The sequence below is a fragment of the Heterocephalus glaber genome, unplaced genomic scaffold, assembly GCF_053883595.1.
Source record: "Heterocephalus glaber isolate CG9 unplaced genomic scaffold, H.glaber_assembly_v1.0 deba00001737, whole genome shotgun sequence".
In the NCBI taxonomy this organism is placed as follows: Eukaryota; Metazoa; Chordata; class Mammalia; order Rodentia; family Bathyergidae; genus Heterocephalus; species Heterocephalus glaber.
In genome coordinates this window covers 1,786,913-1,806,378 of record NW_028258445.1, presented here as the reverse complement: position 1 = coordinate 1,806,378, position 19,466 = coordinate 1,786,913, and the positions used below count along the sequence as shown (strand labels likewise).

Genomic DNA, 19,466 nt, shown 5'->3' with positions numbered 1-19,466 from the left:
AAAACCAAAGATTTTCCAACTTATTTTAGTCTGTACAAATGTAAAGAAATGAAAAACTTTAGAAGCAACTCCCGACATTTTTCACTGATAAAAATCAAAAAGGACAGCTTCCAAGTTTATAAAAACTGGCTGAGACTCTGCAACTGGCAATTGTCAGCAGACTTTCACCCTCTCCTGCTCCATGGGTCTGGATTCCAGGCAGTGGGCCCTTTGAAGTCCGCGGGGTTCTCCACACAGAAGAGCTGGCGTCTGGTATGTCAGACGCTTGAGCTCTCCACCACGTTTTGTAACTTCTGCTTTTCTCCATGCTTTTGTGAGAAAGATGCATTAAATTGTACAACCCAAACAGTAACTTGTATGTTTTCCAAAAATGAAAACAGTTACTCAACTAAAATTAAATTTACATTTTCCAAATCAATTGTAAGCAATCTATAGAATTAGAAAATAAACATACAAATATATATGGAATAATCCAGAAAAACACCCCAGTTACCTCATCAATGGCTTTACCTCTCACTGTGGAAGGACCACACCACCGAATTCCTTCCCGATTGCCTCCAGTGTCTCTTCTAGATACGTGAAGTCATGTGGTCTCCAGTTTTCCACATTAGTGTCTAGTCTAAAATGGAATTTCTTTTGAAGGCTTAAGCAGAATCTGTCTAGCTATGTGTGAGTTATGTGAAAATGGAATAAATATGCTTCTGCAGTTATAAAAAATACTGCTAAGGTTTTTCTTTTTGCTTATATAAATCAAGTACGGCTGAAGCTATAAACCTTAGACATGGAAAGGTTAGAATCCTGCTGAAGAAAGAAAATATGCCCAAACTCAATGAAAATCTTCTAAGTAATTTTTGTTCATGAACTTACAGAATTTGAATAAAAGCGGCTTATGCACCCCCAGGACTACATATCTTTCCAAAACCCTCACAGCGCTTCTGTCTTAGGTACTTACAGCACACATCCTCCCTCTCCTCTTCTCTTTCCTTTTCCCTTCATTCCCTCTCCCCACTCCCCTTTCTCCCTACTCCTCATATCAAGAACTTAAAATAAGGAAATTAATAAGTGCATAATCCACAAACAGTATTCTGTATAAATTTCCACGAAGGAACGTTAGCATGGCTGCATATCAAGTTTTCCATTCCCTACTTTATTTCCTGTGGTTTTCATTACCCATAGACAGTCAAAAGAAGGGTGAGCAAAATATGGTAAGATATTTTGAGAGGCAGACAGAGAAAGGTCACATCCACCTAAATTTTACTACAGCCTGTTAGTATTGCCCCAATTTCTTCTGAGTCACTGTTGCTGACCTCTTATTGTGCCTAATTTATAATTACACCTTGTCATAGGTATTTACGTATAAGAAACACACACATATATCTATAGGTGATATAGATATAGAGAGGAAATATAGTTTTATTCATGTCTTCAGGAATCCACTCAAACTTGCTCTTTTTTGATAATAATATCATTATTTTATGATTTTTTTCTGTTATTTTTAAACTTTATATGCAACACTTAAATCTCTATTATAAGCAGGTTTTAGGATATTTTTAAAGTTCTTGTTCTATAAGAAGAGGAATATGAAATTACATCTAAAAAGTGGAACAAAATTATGAGATATTTGTATTGTGTTCTATACTTCTATAATGCATTGCTTGTGAAATAAAAATAAAGATTTGATCATGACATTCAAATCAGACTGCCCATTTTATCAAAAAGATTAGCCTCCTTGTATTCCCAATGCTGAAATTCATATCCATTTCCTCTACCGCCATGCTCAGCACCTGATTTACTTTTCTCCATAACATGGTTGCTCTCTGAGAGTCTTAGAAGTCATCCCAAGCCCTGGCCAACTTATCCAGCTGTGACCTCAGAACTGGACAGGCTTCACTCAGGAGGGACATGCTGTCCCAGGTGCAAACTCTACCTCACAGTCCACAAGAGTGACTGGCATTGCCGGATGCAGCTCTGGTCTCTTATCATCATTCATCTGTCAGAGGGAAAATCAGGCTGCCCCAGCTCTGAGTGAAGGTACTTGAACAAGAGTTCAACCCCTCCATGGCGATAGATTTCGCTCCCCCTTCCCGGCTGCCTCTCCAGCCACATTTGCTCCGCTGACAACTTCTCTCCAGGAGCAGGAGCAGCAGCAGCCATCTTGGTAAAATTGGAGCCAACCTTAGGGCAAAACTTACACAAACTAGGACTTAATGCTCCGTACTTAGGTTCCCTCCTCCTCCTCGTGGCTAGGTTGTAAGGAACTCAAAGTCAAAGTGAATTTGTTACTTCATATAGAAGTGATTTAATCCGCAATCAGGGAATAAAAACACATCTAGAGGTAATACTACAACAGAGTTCAAAACTTGTCAGTCTGCTTTCTTTTAGCAACACTTCTTATCTTCATAAGAAATCGACACATTTATTTTCCCCCTAATTCAACTATTTCAGTACAGTTCTCATTTGGGGCATTATATTTTTCTTTTCTGCTTTTATTCCCATGCTTAAATAACATGTTTTCTTTCACCATGTGCATTTTTCAAAAGCAAACTTTCCATCTCACATTTGGGATGACAGTGGCCTGCCCAAGCTCCACGGTTTCCAGGCAGGGCCTGGCATTCTGGTGTCCCCACCAAGGAGATGCAGTCATCACTCAGCTGAGCGGCCCGGAGCCAGGAGGAAAACACTCGAGTTGCTTAATAGAAGCAGCCAGGGGAAGAAACTCACAGCCAAGGAAAGAGAAAACAATAATTTCAGACATTTTGAAAATGTCTTGCTGACCTGTAATGCAAAATGCAAAAGAAGTGCGGTCTTTAAAAGAGGACAGGAGAAAAAGTAGATCAAGAAAATCTCATTTTGCATTTTAGCTACCTAAATGATTTGACCCGAAGCACTTTTCTGCTGCAGGTAAGACCGTGAAGTTACTTCAGGAAAGTTCATCAAGTCTACAACTCCAACACAATAAACCAGGAATTCTTTGCAGGGAAAATAGTTTTCCATATAGCTATAAGCTAGTCATTTTACGAGCCTTCCACTCCCCATGACAAGCCTAAACTAGGACACACGAATTTCATTTTAATTGTCAGTAAAACTGCAGAAGGAGTTTGGAAAGATCTCCTTCCACTTCCTTCTTTTTGCTCTGTGGCTCACTGTCTTTTCCGTAGAAAGTTCGTAATTCACCGTTCTTAGTGCCTCAAAACTCGCACAGCCAGCCCTGTCTCACTGTTCCAAAGCTTCCTTATCAAGGGCATCTCAGGTACCAGGTACCAGGCACTGTTCTAGACACAGATCGGGGGCTCATATTCTAGGAAACACAGAAACAGACATGAAGCCAATAACATGAAGCATGTCAGATGAGGCAAGCACTCTTAGCAGCAGTGATTCAGGATGAAGAGGAATGGAGGGCTGGGTGGTAGAAGTGCTCTTTGATGAAAGTGGTCAAAGTACAGGTTCTGAGCAAACCTCTGGTAAAACACAGGAAGGCAAGAGGGGCTGGGCCCCTGCATCTGGAACGTGCACTTTAGGCCAGGAGAAAAGCAGTCACAGCGAGGAGGCGCGCTTGGCATGTCTGTGTGGTAGAAAGATGCCAGAGAATGGGCAGGACAGGCGCCCCAGAGGCTGCGCAGAGCCTAACAGGACCGCCGTCGACTCAGATTCGCTCCCAGAAAGTGGGGTCTTAGAAGGTCTTGAGCTAAACGGAGTCATAAACCGTCTCTCAGCTTCTCATAGTCTCTCCTGCCGCTGTGTGAAGAGACCACAAGGAAGCAGGCTGGGCGCGAAGGGCCGGGCTCAGAAGGCCCTGCGGTGGCCTGCGTGAAGGTGCCGATCCCGAAGGGGTGGCTGCAGCTTTGAGGCCATACTGGATTCTCTGCAAGCAGCCGCATGGCACTGACAGGTCAGACCCTCCGGGTGCTCACGGACAAAGGGCCGAACCCATCTTCCGGGCAACTACACCCTGCAGGACTGTCACCCTACTAGTTTGTCTTCCTGGTAACCCCAGCTTCTAATGCAGTGCTTTTCATGTGCTACCACAGATGACCAATAAATCTCTATGAAACGATTAGGTAAAGGAAACATCAGAGCATTCCATTTCTTTATTTCCACTTATAATGCCACACCCTCTGTAACTCACTGACCTGTTACCTTTGTTTTCTACGGCTGGGACAAAGTAAGAACACTAAAGTTAAGCTATTGCAGATAGGTAAGCCAATTAGATACCTTGCAGGCAGTTAGACAGGGCCTCCTTTAAGGCATCAGCCCTCCAGGAGCCAACATGGAGAACAATTGAGGCACATTCACTGGTTAGCATTATCAAAAGGAGGCGCTACTTCCCCTGGGATAGATGGCAGTGATTGATATTCTACATGGAAAATTCCTTGTATGTGTCTTGTTTTCCCATTTGATCCCCATTTAATCAATATGACCTGGGTGACTGTACTTAGAATCTTACTGGTCGGTCAAGGTCTTGTCCCACCTCATGCCCACCTTGTAAATTTCCATTGGGTCTTATAGTTTTGTCCCACTTTGCACCCGCCTCACCACGTGGCTTTGCTGTATAAAACATCTTTGAAAAGTGGGGTGAGCGGGCAACCCACTTTCAGGTCCCCCTTCTGTCTCTCCTAGGCAGAAGCTTTCTTTCTCCCAATAAATTTTTCCTACTCTTAACCTCCGTTGTTCCTAGAATTCATTCTTCGATTTTAGAGAATACGAACTCGCGTTTCAGATATGTTAGGTTTGGGAGTTGCAGCTCTTCCCCCTATATCAAAGCTACCCGCCCAATTGATGCCGGAGCCAGAATTCCATGAAAACATCAAGACTGTCACCAAATGCTCTGCCCTGGGTTACCCCTCACAGATGAGATATCTTTCCTAGAACAAAGGAGGACATAGGAGATTAGATTTATGTTAAATCCATTGCTTGGTAGGGACAGGAACTCGGACCCGCCAAAGTCAAAGAAAAAACTGACAATGTTAATATGTATGACCTAGAAATTTTTGGAAAAATGAGACAATAGATTTCCCATGGGATATGAGAGAAGATGCCTGATTCCATTTAATATATTTAATATGCTTTCCTAAAGATAGGATTCCCAAAACACATATGACCTACCTTTATTTCCATGTTCGCTTCTAATGGATTTCAGCTTTCCTAATGAAAACTCCCTGTCTTTTAAATTTGGCAACTCAGGAGGTTCTTGCAACATAATGAAAAACATTTCACGGAATGGAATGGAGTCATGCAAATCTTCCTCACTTATAGGTAAGTCACCTCAAACCTGAAAAGACTGTATCACTAGATGGTAAGGTTTTAGCAGATAAATCCCAGGTCCTCTTTCTCCTAGAGTAATTCATTCTATCACCTGGTGTACTTTAAATCATAAAGCAGAGTCATATACAAGAAAACCTGGATATGGAGGAGGGAAGGAAGGTGGGTGGATGGACACTTTGTTATCTTTTCTTGTGTAACACACTCAGAGGTGTGTTCAGCTGGCTGAACATCCTATTTGTGAGAGAGGCTCATCATTGTACTGCAAAGCATGGGTCAGCTACTGTGTGATGCTACTTCTAACAGTGCTTTTTAACGTGGCCTTTTCCTGTCCATAAATCTTCTCCTTCAACTCTAGCATTGCGTTTGGACAATACAGTCATTTGTAGTCCACTGGGTTTCCATTTCCTGCACTGTAAGGGTAATAATGTTCAATAGAAATTACTTCATAACCCATTATTAAATATTTGGCAGAGCACACTGCCTGAGGTTGATGTATTAGAAAAGCAGCCCCCAAAACATCAATAGTCAAGAAAGAAATCAGCAATTAGCAAAGCAGATATATATATCATAAAATATATTATAAATTCAAACAGTAACTAGATTAATTGTAATGGGTTCTCAAGTGTGAAGTTTTTTCCAACCCAGACGCAAGTTCCAGCAAATTCTCGAAAGGAATACACCTCACAAAATAGGATCCCTTTTTTCCCAATATCCACTCACTCCACAAGCACAAATTCCCCAACCCCTCTGCCCCTCAGTCCCTATTACTGCCTCCCACTCTCTTCCAAGACAGTCTCAGACATATCGGTGAAAGGTTTTCAGTTATGTTTTCTAGTGAATTTATTTTTCAGTTGCATTACTCTCAACCTAATTCTTTGAAACAAGCTAGACATTTTCCAGAAAGAGTTACAGGCCGAATTACACTTACACATTAGCTCACTATTCGATCCCTTCAGGGCAACCCACTTGGGATCCCTCCTGTCTCCCAGGAGCTATTCTTATTCCCCATTCCTATTCCGCATTCCTACTCCCCAGTAAATTTTCCTACTCTTAAAAAAAAATATGCTGTCCTTTCAATGAAGGCTCTCATTGTGTCTGGTCCATTGATGTTGCATGGGACCATTAATCTCCTTTTACCTTCAGCTAACCTCTGACACTTTTTTTTTGGCCTTCGAGCTTGGATGATTCATCTCAATCACTATGTTTGTGTCTTCCAGCCGGAATATTTGAGAAACAATCTTGAACAATGACTTCCCAAGGGTCTTAATTTCTCTAACGTTCAGAACGTAGATCAGACTTTGCTGTGCCCGAGAAGGGACAGAGAGTGCAGTTACCAGCGTCCCTCTCTGGGCTGGTTCCACACAGGTCCCCCTTGCTGTCACAGAGGACTCACCTGACCCAGTCCCTGCCCATGCCTGTGTGAAGCCAGCCTTCCCCCCACCTTCTTCCTCCTCAGCTCAAATCCTGGCAAGTTCCAACCAACCTTCATCAGTTTGTCCCAAAACAAAGGGGCAGCTTTTAAGCAGTGAGGACAACTGGAGCAACACAGGGAGACCTGTTAGGGAGGCTGCCCGCACCGGCTACCTAATTCACAAAGTCAGGAGGCCGAAAGATGGCAAGAGACCTAAACTTTTGACAAGTATCCCATGATGTTGTGAGAGAGGGGTCTTTGGAGTATGAGTCTGTGAAATCTGTGTTATAATAATGTATTATCAACTGTTTGAAATTATGTGCATGCAATCATGTTTTTGTTAGTTTCATATTATTCTCACAGCAAATCAGTGGAGATCAACAGAGATCTTATCAGTAGAGACCCAGTATCGCTTTCTCTTCCAAACAGGAAGAAACGAGTGCTGAGCAGAATTGCACTGCAGAGCATCTGAATCCCATTACTCTTGTCAGCATATATACTGATATTTACTGACTAATTTTACAGTTACTGTCTAACCATGTGAGTAATTGTCATGCCTATCAGGTAAATTTTTTAAAGGGCATTAGCTTGCATATGAAAGTTCAAGGAATTATTATAATAAGCCACAATACATTTGTCAGGGAGAAAATTAAGTCTAAAGCCATACGACACTGGGAAACAATGAAATAGTTTGGTCTCTCCTTTAGATAATAACCTGACTTCCATTTTTTTTCTCTTTGATTAAATCCATGTAGCTTCTTGAGAACTTATTCTCTGGTCTCGTATTTTAGCCAAGTCGATAGGTCAAGAGATAAATAGTGAGACAAAGAAGAATTGCTCCAATACCGAGATGCATGTCAAAACTTCCAAGAACCTCCAGAATTTATGGGGCATGCAGGGTAGCTTTTGTGATCTTTTTCTGTGAAATCTAGTACTGTGTCAGCTTCCTAGGGTCTAACGTGTACCTTTCTTAAAAGACCTCAAGATTTATTTCTTATTGCTTTAAATGAGTGAAAATGTGTTTTGTTGAAACTTCCTGAGAAGTAGATACATTTACCATGGAATCTTCCATTGTTTATGAGCCCAATGAAAGCATTTGGCACTTAATGATTCCCAGACTATTTCAAACTTTGAAAAAATCAAGTAAAGAAAGGATGGTAGAGGCTGAATGTTTTGAATCCTAAAAATAAACTATGTGCATACTTTAAAACTTACAAATAAAGTAATGGCATGATTTCCCTCAGATGTTATGAAAGCTTTGAATGACTGTTGACCTGTTCAAATGAGGAAAATAAAATATGAGAGAAAGTGACTGAGAACAAGATATCCAGGTGGCCCCTCGGAAATTCAAGCCTGTCGCTATGGACTCTGATTTCATTACCTTCCACTCCCTCTCAGTTAGCATTCCCACAGACATTAACACCCTCCAAGAAATCTCAGCCCTTGCTTCAGCCGGACCATTTACCAGAACTTTCAGCCATGTATTCTACTTAGTCCACTGGAGGGACAAACATATATACATTTTGTGGGAATTTACTTTAATGACAGAAAAAATTAACCTTTATGATTTTCACCAAATTAGTTTGAGAGAAATAAACTCTGAGGATTTTTGCTGAGCAGATGTTACCAATTTAAAATTGGATTCAGAATATTTTCTTATGATAACAGTGACAATTTATATGAGCATAGTATTAAATCTTTGCTGACATTAAGTTATATCTGAACTATGCAGAAAATATACACAATATCTGCTGCTGAGATTTTATCATTCAAATATGTCTTCAGATGGAAGAATATCAGTAGGGCTTCACTGCAACATTAGAGATTACATTTTATTAAACAGGAAAGCCACTAGAACTTATTTACTTTGTCAAAACTGTTTAATTTTTTAGGACATTAAAACAACAAAAAAATCTGGACCACAATGTCACAGTCTGTGTTCTTTTTATTCCTGATTACTTTTTAATCACTGAAATCCGAAGTACAGAAGCCTAAAGGCAAAGCCGTCAAGGTTTATGTTTTAAAATTTAATGAGTATCCGTGTACAGTCAAAAAGAATGTGTATTCTGATGTTGTGGGGTAGAAAACTCTGTAAACATCTATTAAATCCATTTGTTCAATAACTTGGTTCAGTTCTAGAATTTCCTTATTAACTTTTTTTCTAGATGATCTGTCTGTTTGTGATAGTGGGGTATTAAGTTCCCCCACTACTATTGTGTCAGTGTTTATTTGGTTTTCCATGTCCATTAATATTTGTTTTGTATAGTTGGGGGCATTCATATTTGGTGCATATATATTTAGGATTGTCATCTCTTCCTCTTGGATTGTTCCCTTCAAAAGGATGTAGTGACCACCTTTGTTTCTCTTAATTAGTTTTGGTTTGAAATCTTTGTCTGCAAATAAGATTGCTACCCTGCTTTCTTCTGAGTTCCTATGGCATGGAGAACTGTTTTCCATCCTTTTATTTTCAGTCTACGAATTTCCTTTTGAGTTAGGTGTGTCTCTTGTATACAGCATATTGTTGGATTTTGCTTCTTAATCCATTCTGCCAGTCTATTTCTTTTGATTGGTGAATTGAGGCCATTAACATTGAGGGTTATAATTGATAGATATTGATTTATCCTTGTCATGATGTTTTACTTTTGTTGGCTCTTTTATTTCTTATTTTTCCCCCTTTCCCTTTAGTGTCTTACCTTGCCTGGTTTCCTCTGTTGGGCCTCATGGAGTTGTAACTTTCATTGTTTTTTTCTAGGATATTGTTTAGAATTGCTTATAGTGCTGGTTTGGCGTTCATGAAATTTCTCAGGTGTTCTTTGTCATGGAAGCATCTAATTTCCCCATCAATTTTGAAAGATAATTTTGCAGGATACAACAGTCTAGGTTGGAAGTTATTTTCTTTTAGGGCTTGAAATACTTCACTCCAGGCTCTCCTTGACTTGAGGGTTTGTGTTGAGAAGTCTGCTGTGATTCTGATGGGCTTTCCTTTGTAGGTGATTTGTTTCTTTTCTCTAACTGCTTGTAGGATTTTGTTCTTCTGTTGGGTTTCTGGGATCTTGACTATTATATGTCTAGATGTAGATTTTTTTTTTATCATGGCTAGTTGGAGTTCTACATGCCTCACTTACCTGTATGTCCAATTCTCTACCTCTATCTGGGAAGTTTTTCACTATTACTCTGTGAACAGATTTTTTATGTCATTTGTGCTTTCTCCTGTTTTCTCATGGACTCCTATCAGACTTATGTTATTCTTCCTTGCATCATCTAGCAGCTGTTGGATTGATTTATCGTGGTCCCTAACTATTTTTAAGAAATCTCTGTTTTCATGGTCTCTAACCGCGATCCTGTCTTCTATATCTGATATTTTATCTTCAGATTCCCTTAATCTGCTGTGTAAACTTTCAGTGGAGTTTTTGATCTCCTGAATATCTGTTTGAACCTGTTTCATGGATTCCATTTCTTTCTTATGTTGGCAATCATGGTTTCCATTTCTTTCTTATGCTGGGTATTTATGGCTTCCAGCACATTTCTGCGCTCATCTATTTTTTTTTAATCTGTTACTGTTCTAGATCCTCTAATCATGTCTTTCACTCTGATCACGATCTCTGTAAATATCTGGGAGATTATTTCTGCTTTGAATTTTTCTAGACCCTCATTCATCTGTTTTGCTACTTCCTGGGCTATCAGTTCAGGGTGTCCAGGTGGTTGGTTATTGGACTTTTCCATCTCATTTCCCCCAGGATTTACCCTTGGTGGGGTGGAAGTTTGAGTTTGTGCCTTGCTTAAATGTCTTCTCATTTTTGTTTTTGGTACTATCCTTGGTTTAACTCCTGGGTTGATAGTTTGAAATTGCTTATTGTAAGTATGCTAGCTCATAGGATGTCTAAGTAAATGTAAAAGCATTAAAGTTACCCCCTGTACATTATCAGACCATAGTGCAATAAAATTGGAGATCAATAACATAAGAAACTGCAAAACCCCCACAAACACATGGAAACTGAATAACACCCTCTTGCACAACCAATGGGTCACAGAAGAAATTAAAGAAGAAATTAAACAATTTCTACAAGTAAATGAAAATGCAAGTACAACATACAGGAATCTATGGGACACAATGAATGCAATTCTACATGGGAAATTCATAGCAGTGAATGCCCATATTAGGAAAAAAGAGAAAACTCAGATAAATAACCTAATGCAGAACCTCAAGCTGCTAGAAAAAGAAGAGCATAAGAAATCCAAAGCTCATACAAGAGAGGAAATTATGAAGATCAGAGCAGAAATCAATGCAATGGAGACTAAGAGAATGATACAAAAAAATCAATGAATCAAAGAGTTGGTGTTTTGAAAGAATAAATAAAATTGATAAAACTTTAGCCAACCTTATCAAGAAAAGGAAAGAAAAGCACAAATGCATGCAATTAAGAATGAAAAAGGTGAAGCCACAACAGATCCAACAGAAATCAAGAGGATCATCATTATCTACTTTGAGAATCTGTACTCTAATAAAATGGAAAACATAGAAGAAATGGACAGATTCCTAGATACATACAAATTGCCAAAGTTAAATGAATAAGATATAGAAATTCTAAACATCTCAATTAGAATGAGTGAAATTGAAAATGTAATAAAATATTTACCAACAAAGAAAAGCCCAGGTCTGGATGGCTTCACTGCTGAATTCTACAAGACATTTAAAGAAGAACTAATGCCATTACTCTTTAAACTCATCAAGGAAATTGAAAGGGAAGCAATACTTCCAAATTCATTGCTGGAAGCAAGTGTTACTTTGATTCCAAAACCAGGAAAGACCCAACCCAAAAAGAGAACTACAGGCCAATCTCCCAAATGAACATAGATGCAAAAATCCTCAATAAGATACTGGCAAACAGAATACGGAGGGTCGTCAAGAAGATCATACACCCTGACCAAGTCAGATTTATCCCAGAAATGCAAGGATAGTTCAACATTCATAAATCAATAAATGTAATACACTATATTAACAGAGTCAAGGACAAAAAACATATGATCATCTCAATAGATGCAGAAAAGGCATTTGACAAAATCCAATGCCAATTCATGATAAAAACCCTACAGAAAATTGGAATAGAAGGTCTATATCTCAACCTGATTAAGGCTATCTATGAAAAAGCAACAGTTAACATCATACTAAATGGTCAAAAACTGAAAACTTTCATGCTAAAATCAGGAACACGACAAGGATGCCCACTATCACTGCTCCTGTTCAATATAGTTCTGGAAACATTAGCCACAGCAATTAGAAAAGAGAAAGAAATAAAAGGAATAAAGATAGGAAAGGAAGAATTTAAACTGTCATTATTTGCTGACGATATGATACTTTACGTAGAAGACCCAAAAAACTCCACCAAAAGACTTCTAGACTTAATTGACAGATTCACTAGAGTAGCTGGATACAAGGTCAACACTCAAAAACAATAGCCTTCTTGTACACAAATAACAGACTCACTGAGAGAGAAATGAGTGAAATAATTCCTCTTACAAAAGTATCCAAAAAAATGAAATATCTAAGAATCAATCTAACAAAGGAAGCAACAGACCTCTACACTGAAAACTACAGCACTTTGAAAAAGGAGATCAAAGAGAATACAAGAAAATGGAAAGACTTCCTTTGCTCCTGGGTAGGAAGAACCAATATAGTGAAAATGGCCATACTTCCAAAACTACTACTGGCAAAGGAACAGACCTGAGGATCAGTGGAATAGATTAGAAGATCCAGAAACAACTCCAGACATGCTCAGCCACCTCATTTTTGACAAAGGAGCCAACCACCATCGTTGGAGGAAAGATAGCCTTTTTAATAAACGGTGTTGGAAAAACTGTATTTCAACCTGCCAAAGATTAAAACTAGACCCATACCTATCACCATGCACTAAACTAAGATCAAAGTGGATTAAAGATCTAAATATTAAGACAGAAACACTAAACTTGCTGGAAGATAAGTTAGGTAGAACTCTTGAAGACATTGGCACAGGAAAAGACTTCACGAACAAAACCTCAGCAGCACAGGAACTAGCAGAAAGAATCAACAACTGGGATCACATCTTATTAAAAAGTTTCTACATTGCAAAAGAAACCACTAACAGAGCTAACAGACACCCTACAATATGGTAAAAAAATTTTAGCAGCTCTACCTCAGACAAAGGACTACTATCTAGAATATATAAAGAATTGAAAAAATCAGACCCCCCAAATTCAAAGACCCAAATTCAAAAATGGGCATCTGAAATGAACAGACATTTCTCAGACAAAGAAGTAAAAGCAGCAAACAAATATATGAAAAAATGTTCAACATCACTGGTCATTCGAGAAATGCAGATGAAAACAACACTGAGATTCTACTTCACCCCAGAAAGAATGGCTGCTGTCAAGAAATCAACAAATAACAAATGCTGGTGGGGCTGTGGGGAGAAAGGAACCCTTCTCTATTGCTGGTGGGAGTGTAGACTGGTGCAACCACTGTGGAAATCAGTATGGAGATACCTCAAAGAACTAGGACTAGAGGTCCCATTTGATTCAGCTATTTCCCTGCTGGGGATCTTCCCCAAAGAATTAAAAGAATCATACCATAGTGATATATGTGCACTCATGTTCATAGCGGCACAGTTTGTATTAGCTAAAGCGTGGAAACAGCCCAAGTGCCCATCAACTGGAGACTGGATAAAGAAAATGTGCTTTTTATATAAAATGGAGTACTCAGCCATAAAAAATGAGAAACTAGAGACATGTATAGCTAAATGGATGCATATTGAGGCCATACTCTTAAGTGAAATAAATAGGACACACATGTGTAAATACCAAATAGTTCCTCTGGTGTGAGCGACTGATAATGTAAACAAGGGTTAAAATGATTAAAATGAATAATTGATTATTTGAAATAGGAAAAAAGGTCCAAAGACGAAGGGGTGAAGGGAGGGGAAGGGGAAAGGAAAAGAGGGAAAGGAAAAGCTATGAGAAAAGAAAAAAAATGGAAACGAAATCTATGTAAATAGGGAAGGGTGGAGCGGGCGAAGGGTGCACAGGTAATGGGGAAAAAGTATGAACCAAGATGCATCATGTGCAGGTACACCACCCAGTGATAAATGTAAATGAATTGTATACCTAAATGTACCAATAAAAGAACTTAAAAAAAATAAATAAAAATAAAATAAAATAAATGATCCAGGTTAAATCTAACTTAAAAGATAATAAAACAGCCTGCCTCGCAAGCGGAAGATCCTGAGTTCGATCTCCAGTACCAAAAAAAGATAATAAAACAGGTTAATATTAAGAGAAAAAAAATTTAATAAGTATCTAAAATGTAGTCAAAGAAAAACATAGGATTTCTCTGAGGCTCTTTCTAGCAACATTAAGCAGTGGCAAAGTTTGATTTGCACACTTTTCATTCTTTCTACACTTTTCTTCTACCTTCTGGTCCTTCAAAACCCATGTGTCTGCAGATTCTGCCCACATTTCTTGGAGACCCCAGCCCCATGACCTCCAGGAACATGCTCTCTGACAATAAGGTGTGCTCCAAAATAAGCTCTGCTTTTGATGTCCCCACTTTTCCAGCATCAATAGTCTTTAATCTGAGCAGCATTTAGCTAACTATTTGGGATAAGATATCTATAGGATTAAGATCTCTTTTCTTTTGAAGTGGAAAATCCCCTGATCACCTAGGTTTAAGAAAATGATAATGTGTTGACCTCTTTAATGAGAAAACCCAAGTAGGTATAAACCTCTATGCACAGCGGAATCCAGAATTTTGAATGACATCATTAGGAATCTGTCTTTCACTCCTTTGTTTTTCATTTGTATCATTGACTTTTTAGCCAGGTTCTGTCCACGAGCAACAAAAATGGCCTGGGAACCTGTAGCTTTATCTGGTATTCAGTGGGTGTAATCTCAGAGGGCAACAGACTGTTTCTCACATAATATACACATGATGCTCCCCCACCCCCATGCCTTCTCCGGATCTGCTTGGGTTACGTAACCAAGCTGGACAATCTCCAAGTCTGCAAGGATGGGTCCCCGTGCCTGTAGACGAGAAGTAGTCGTCGTGATTAATGACCCACCATTTGAGTAAGGGGAAGTTCACACCAGGAAATAAGGACTACTTTTACTCAGTGATACAGTCACCATGTTGGAGCTGGGTTCACTCCTTAAGAGTGTTTGATACTCAAATTATTTTCTAAGGGTACTAGCCCTGACAGTATGCTTGAGATATTGAAAAAAATATTTTAGTTTACTAAAATATCTTCCAGAATCCTCTTGAAGATAACTCATCTTTTGCTGTATATTTTATCTCTAAGATAATCTAATTCCTAAGGTTTACTACTTTCTGAAAATATGTGTGTATTCGTCCATTTCCACACTTGAGAAGTGGATCCTAAATTAAAGAACCAAAATGTGTATATATTTCCAATCAAGACTTCAATCCAACAGAAAAATTTAGAAGTTGGTCTTCACTTCCTTTCTGAAGCATTGCTATAAATAAAATCTCAATAAATGCAGTATCTCATTATTTTAAAATATGGAAGAAATTTAAAAATACCTTTTCCCCAAAAGTAATTATTCAACCTCCACTTCCACATCCATATAAAAGATTATTTTCAGTTACTTTGTTGTAAACTAGAGACAATGCTGGAATTGCTTCTCACAACATTACTCTCAAGGCCTCTTTGAACTTGACATAGATTTTATTGTATTTATTTATTTGGAAATCTATTTCTTTTCTGACAAGGAATGGTAGCATTCAGATGTTTGGCATCAAGTAAAAAACATGTTCATTTCCTTTTTCTAAATGACTATAGACTGACATGAAACTGTTTAGAATTTTGAATCCTGCTTTTTATATAAATGCTGCTCATCACTAACTCTGCAGATGGTGCAGAAGTTGAACTTGGGGTAGAGGATGGGTACAGAGCTCAAGTGGTTCAAAGCTGGAGCAGCCTAGAATGAGGCTGGAATTACATGCTACCATTACATTAAACTGAAATCAAGCAGTTCACTCTAAGATGGCACGGCTATGATTTCCCACAGGTCACCTGATTGCACGTGTAAACTGACTTAATGTAGAACGCTAATACTCAGTTAACTCTATGTATTGGTAAATTGTCCATTTTTTACTCCAAAAACCAATCTGGTTTGAATATTAGAGCAGTGCTAAAACATCCAAGCACATAACTCTCTTTCAACATTTCTGTCTGTGTTTCTCGCCCAGCAAACACCTAACACACACACACACACACACACACACACAGTGTATCTTTTCCATAATGACTTCTCCCATAATGACTCCTCCCATAATGATTCTTCCATAATGATTCTTCTCCCATAATGATTCTCTTCTCCCATAATGGCTTTTTGTGGAAAATCTCTTTGGACTACGTGAGACTTAAGACAACATTCCTTGAGTGACTTGGAATCAAACCCAGATTTTGATAGCGCATCATTTCCACACTCCGTATGAAGCTTCATAAAGTGATTCTGTCCTTCTGTAATTCTCTGTAAAGGTCCTACGATGTCAGCGTGCCTGGGCCAAAGAATGCCAGGCCATGTGCCGCCTGGGCTGTCCACAGAAATATCTGACTGTGTGCCTGGTGCAGATGAAGGCAGATCAGCCTGGCAGCAACTGTGCAGCTGGTTGGGAGGAGGCAGATGATGACTTGTGGAGTGTCACTAGGTCATGGCCTCAAACAATACAGCATCAAATCAAGGGCTAGGAAACCATAGCAACCACAGGACATTTTCACATGGCTTTAAGGAAACTGGTTAAACTTTTTGAACAAATATGTCAGGTGTCTGAAAATTCTTAAAAGACAATTTAAGTATACTTTTCAGCTGGTTAGGGAAGATGCCAAATAAAGAACATGTATGTGTTCTCTCTTTTGTTATGGCATAGTGGTGTCGTGTTTTCACTATATTTATGATGCACACCCACCAGTCATATTTCCTGCAAAACTGCAATAGCAAATAGTGAGGCACAAATATGTGTCTACATGTGCATGGGCAATGCATAGCATATACACACAAACGTCTAAGTGATATCTAATAGAGTGAATAGTACTGAGGAGCTGGAGCCTGTATTTTTGTGAGTATTTTAGATAATATTCAACTCTACCTAATAACAATTTAAATAAATTTACTTTTTAAAACTAAACTACTTTTCATAGTACAGTTTGAAAAAATAGTATAATTTAAAATAATCTTAATGACAAGTGGAGTTTTAAATCTATTTACATATCTAGAAATAATTTTCCATGGGCTCGTGTGCGTCCTACTGCTACTCACAGTTAACTATCTTGTTACGATGTCAAATTTTCATTGTTTCCACTGTGCCCAAACTCCCTATCTCCTTCCATGTAGCCATTGAAATTGTTGCGGAATAATTAACAGAATTGACACGCTAACTCAGAGTATCATTTAAGAGAGAATCCCAAATTTAAAAACAAACACAAGGCTTCTCATTCCTAAAACAACTTCTTCCAGCATTCTAACTTATTGGTCATGAAAACCACAGATACACAAAAACAAAAGTGAAAAACTAGGGTGAACAATCCCAAAGAGATTCCATCCACCACAAAGCAGATTAGATAAACCGAAGAGTGCACAAGTGGACACCTATTCACTAGAAATAGAAGAAGACCTGTTAGCTCATGTAAAGCTCTGCCCACAGTGGACAAGATACACGCCAAGAAGAAAACAAAGCAATGGCTCTGCTATTGAATAGAGGGCACATTCTATTAATCCAGTGTGCCATATCTGCTTAACCTCAGTCTCATCCTACACTCTCCCCAACACCACACACACACACACACACACACACACCCCTTCTTCTTTTAGATATTAAGCTTAAGGAAATAAGCAGGAAGAGAGTAAAATGGGTTGGAGAAATAGAGATCATGTTTTGTGGCAGATTAGATGTTGCACTCATCTAAAATGAAGTCTGTAAATGGCAGAAAAAGTCTTAAATAGTTTGGTTAATTAAAAAATTTATCTATTTCATTGCTTTAGAATCTAATAATATATAACAAATGAGGATTCAATACTCTGAGAATTAGGCTAGGAGCTATGCACAATACTCTTAAACTCTTTCAAGTAAGAGGAGACACTGTGGGCTGAAGGTGTGGCTCCATGTTTGAGCACATGCAGAACATTCACCACGCCTTGGGTGGATCTTTCCCCCACATACACACAAACCACAGAGGTCTTAGGAGATACTGTACAGCAAGGGGAAAAGCTCACTCTAAAGACTAGAAAATTGCACTAAGTCAGAGCAGGTTAAATTGACTGTGAAATACAATTTAATGAGCTTTAAAAGTATAACCTGTACAAATCCATATTTCTGACTACTCATTGCTTTATTTTCTCTTCAGCTCAATCTTGTGTAATGACTGACTCAGCAGGAACCAGTATTTCAAATACAGGTTACTCGGGGAGCAACAGTGAAATGATGCTTTCTAAACAGAAGGGAGAGAGGCTGGCGTGGTGATGACTGTCATCCCAGCACTCGGGAGGCTGAGGCAGGAGGATTGCTGTGAGTTCAAGGCCAGCCTTAGCTACACAGAGTTCAAGGCCAGTCTGAAGTACATAGTAAGACCCTGTCTCAAAAAAAAAAAAAAAAACATAAGGGACAGAATCAAATCTGTAGTCAGTGTATGACCTTAACTGCTTTGTTAATCTTAAAAAATAAAAATAAATATTCAAGTAAGAAACAAAAGTCATGGAGACATAATAAAGTAATCATGGTGAAGGAGGGAAAAGTGCAGTTGAGGATGTAAGAGCAGACTTTAAAAGGCAAATGAAAAGCCAAAACACAAAGTGTAAGGACCAACCAAATCAAAAGAAATAATAGAACCACACATACAATTAAGGATGAGATCATGGACAATAGTTGTGCTACAAATGTAAGAGAAACAAAGTTCTGTGTAACTCCTTTCGATTCCTAATGAAATGTATGTTTTTCCAAGAAAGCATAAATTACCAGATGGTTGAGTTTTCCAGACATTGAACCTCAGATAAGCAATGCGAATTAAACTAATTTTGCCAAGAGAACCGAAGAGTGCATATCAGGCTGTCTTGGCCAACTTCTGCTGAGTGACCTATCACTGACTAGCCCTTCTCCACCACAAAGCAAGAACTTCCAGTGTGGTCATCATTGAGGTCTCTTTTAATATTAAATTCTTTGATTCTCCTACATAATGACTTGCATTCAGGAACAGTACAGTATCTAGAAAAATAGTATTATACAACAACAGTAAGCAAGGCCTCAAAGAGCAATAGTTATATTTAGATCTACCCTCCTGAGGTTAATATCCACCTCAAGTTAATATTTGTCAATTAGTTTAAGCCCCATAGCTAAAGAAAGAAATGCAAGCCAAAGGATGCAGCTCCGTATTAATTAATTTCTTGACTTCTCTCAGAATTTTCTTTCCTTCCTGTTTCTTAGGAGTATGTTTCTTGTCTCAAGTAATCAGAAATCACCCATGGTCTTTTCTTATGAAGTTCCTGGGGGTGGTGGCCAACCCCAAGTCTCCTTCAAATTCATACTTCAGTTTTGTGGCTGCTTTTTATATCGTTTTATGGAGAACTTCCAAAGTGGGCATCTGTGTTCTTGTTCTTCAGAACCTCCATGTCTCACGCTTCCCTGAAATTTCTCGTTTCAGTTTCATATCGCTTGGTATCTCTCTTTTTTAGCGAGAAGGACATTCCAAATCTTTTGTGATGGCTCCAGGATTCAGATATATTTTCCTCTACGCTTGTGGTCCATGTTTCA

General features: G+C 38.7%; 1 long non-coding RNA gene across 1 annotated transcript in view; it reads right to left on the bottom strand.

Annotated features, from left to right (window-relative positions):
- The window catches only part of LOC110346439 (uncharacterized), a 123,767-nt gene that overhangs the window by 52,290 nt on the left and 52,011 nt on the right, over positions 1-19,466 (bottom strand). Inside the window, exon 2 of the long non-coding RNA XR_015447010.1 lies at positions 494-19,466. This exon is cut by the window's right edge and continues 43,130 nt beyond it. This is a non-coding gene — a long non-coding RNA (uncharacterized LOC110346439). The remainder of the gene's footprint in view (positions 1-493) is intronic.